Consider the following 3,295-nt stretch of genomic DNA (forward strand, 5'->3'; position numbering starts at 1 on the left):
AAGTTCTTCAGCGATCACTGAACAAGCTCAGTGTATGATCGCTGGAACTGAAATTACAGATACAGAAATACATCGAAAAAGAAAAAGGGATTATCATTAAATCACTGAGAGAGAGGATCAACAATGGTCCTCTGTAAAAGTCATTCATTCATTGAATTAAAATATTTACAAGGTACAAGAGCTGCATATGTGACTGAAGTTTTATGAACCTTTGAAGAAGGTAAAGAAAATCTAGTAGTTCATCTATCGATTGAATCAGCTCTGCTCCTGCATCTCTTGGTGTGGGGTCTTCATCTCCCTTTTGTATGACCTTCTTCCTTACCTGAGTAGAGTTGCAAATGAGTACTTGTATTTTTCTAGGGATCGAAAAAAGACTTTCTATTTATGCTCATTTCTGTAGATGAATCCCAGCTCTGGCTCGACTAAGATGGTTCTTGAAGGGATGTGTTAAATGTCTTTGAGATGTTCATTTGGTGCTGTGACAGACAGTTGATCCACTCCAAGATCGAGCATGATTTCCAAATCCACCTTGCTTCTGTACTTGAGAAGATTGCTCATTGTTTGCCTTATTGCAGAATTGGCAACGACATACTTCACCCTTCCGTCCCTCCTCTAGTCTGTATAGAAGTACAAGGTTTTGAGATCCCATGGGTTCAGATTTATAAGATCACAATATGTGGATATACTTATCTGACCCAGAGCCCTCTCCATCGTGTACTCATGGAAAATGATTTGGTTCTAGGCAAAGGTCCTCTTCTTGATGTCCAACACTTTTTTGATTCTGTCATTTGAATAAACTTCATGCTGGGGCAATGTATATTGCCTAAGGAACCTCTGTTTTATGTGCTCTTGAAGCTCTGGATGCATATTGGACTTCTTGAAGACCATCTCTTCCCGTTCTTTGTATAAGAATTGATAGATCTTCTCATTTGAGACAGGTCCTATTGGCGCTTTACCTCTTGGAATGGGTCTTCTCATGGCATCCATTTGATCTCAAATTTATTGTACTCTATCTTGAGGGGGAACAGAGCTAGATGGTCTGCTGCAGAGGTCTAGATGAGCGATTGGAGCTTGAGCAGTTTGATGAAGCAGAGTGTGGTCGACTCTGTTGGTGTAGAAGTAGAGGCAGAGGTGGAGGTTGGCCTTCGTTTTGAAATAAGAGAAATATCATCCTCAGACGCTGAGTCATCTTGAACGTTTACCACCACCTCTTTAATCTAGGATCTGTCTTCACCTCTTCTTTCTTCCATTGTTGGCTTTTGTGACAAGGAGGTAGAGGATGTTGCACAAGCGATCATTTCTGCTCTCATAGACAGAAGTGAGTCGGTTTTGGGCATGACATCCATATCTTCTCCAAAGACAGATTTAGATGCAGAGGTAGACGTGCTCTCTTGGTTGGGGTTGAGATCTTTGGGAAGTAGCAACAGGATCTTGATCTTGATTTGATCTTTAAATTGGCACAAAGTTGATGGAGTAGCTGGTATTATGAATTCAACATGAGTCCTCTCCCCTTTTGATGATCTTGAGGGCCAGAGGCATTTGGGTCCTCCAGGTCATCAGATATTCTCTTCTTAGATCCCTCTGCACATGAAGAATCTACCTTCCTCTTCTTCTTCCTCTTTAGCTCTGTAGGAGGCATCTTTTTCACCTTCTCATCAAACAGCTCCATAATGTCTTGTGCAACAAGTGTGGCCTTGTTGATCTCTACATCAACTTGAAACTTGAAAATGGCCATGGACTTGTGCATATCTTTTGCTATTGTTTTTGCTATTGAGTTGAAGTTAGAGGTGAAGTCTGACACCTTCTGTAGTAGTTTGTCATAGAGCATGCACATCTCTCTTCTTGTTGTGTAGTCGGTTGGTGTAGAGATTGGAATTAAGGCTTGCTCATTCAGCTTGACCATGTCTTCTATGAACTTTTGGAATTCGTCCACAAGGACAGGTGTGATTGTAGCTTTAGACTCTTCTTTGTTGATAAAATTAACTACCCTTTATAGGGTAGCATTGGCATTAGCCATCAATTCCATAGATATGTCAAGAAGTTTAGCATTCGTCGATGACTCAACTTTTAACGCTAAAATGAATGTTCGAATATCATCTAAGGCAGATGCAGAAGGTGATGACTCTGAATGAGTCATTATGAGTTTTAGCTCTTCCAATGAGCTCTAAAATTGGTGGCAAAGGCCTGAACTCTGCCTTTCTGACATAATCATAAGGGGTAACCTATGGCTCAACACATGGGCCAGAGTTGGTCTTGGTTCCTAAGACACCTTCATTCAGACTTGTGTTTGCGTTGGGTCTGGAAGGATTTCCGTCTGATTCTCATATATCTTTATTCGAAGAGTATACTACGAACGTTATGTTGATGCGAGGTCTTCCATCTAATTCATAGTCAGATGGAAGCTTGACATCAAATGGACTAAGAGGCCCGTTGAGAGACTCAGAGCCGTGTGCACCTGGTACTTGCTCCGAACAAGTGTTGGGAATAACTTCTAGTGCAGAGGAAACACATTCCTTTATAAGGATTAGTGGCATGGTATGGTAAGACATACCACTTATATTTTCCAAGGCATCACCCTATTGAGAGGGTGATCCCTGTAATATGGGTTCCTTTTCGCTGTGTTGACCAGACAAAAGATGCGTCTTCTGTCCGGTTAGGCTGGTTAGGAATCTAGGTGTGCATCTCTTGTTCAATAGTCTGTGTTGCTCGACCAACTTGACTAGGTGATGTGCTTGCACCGGTAGTTGGCGAGGGAAATATATATAAGTGCCTCTAGGGGCATCTTGTCGCACATCTTCCTCTCCTCCTGGCTCTTGCTCTTGAGCTTCCTTACCTCACTCTGGCTATTGATCCATCTCCCTCATCTTCCTCTCTATTCTTTCTCTTTCCTTTCTTGCCTTCTTGTCCTTCCTCTTTTTCTTCTTCTCTTCCCTCTGTCTCTTCTTTTATTTCTTCTTTCTTTCCTCTCTTTTTTCTCTCCCTCTCTACCTCTGTACTCTACTCACCCCTTCTGTCTCACCCTCTATTTTGGCTTCACCTATGCGTGTGGGGGTTCGAATCACAGGTTGAAGTGATTCGACTACACGTTTGTACGCTCGTCGTAGACTCTTCGTCTTGATGTACTTGAGCAGGTTTTGAGACATGGATCTCTTTTATGGTTATCCATCTTTGTGGTCGATTGGGCGGTAGGATGAGGGTACGTGCACATGCACCATTGGTCCCTTGTCACAGAGGATATTTTGGTCATTGAGTCTCGAACTGGAGTAGTAAGCTAAGGAAACGAGGAAACAACAAC

The sequence above is a fragment of the Cynara cardunculus genome, unplaced genomic scaffold, assembly GCF_001531365.2.
Source record: "Cynara cardunculus var. scolymus isolate 2C unplaced genomic scaffold, CcrdV1 Un_Scaffold_2980, whole genome shotgun sequence".
Classification (NCBI taxonomy): Eukaryota; Viridiplantae; Streptophyta; class Magnoliopsida; order Asterales; family Asteraceae; genus Cynara; species Cynara cardunculus.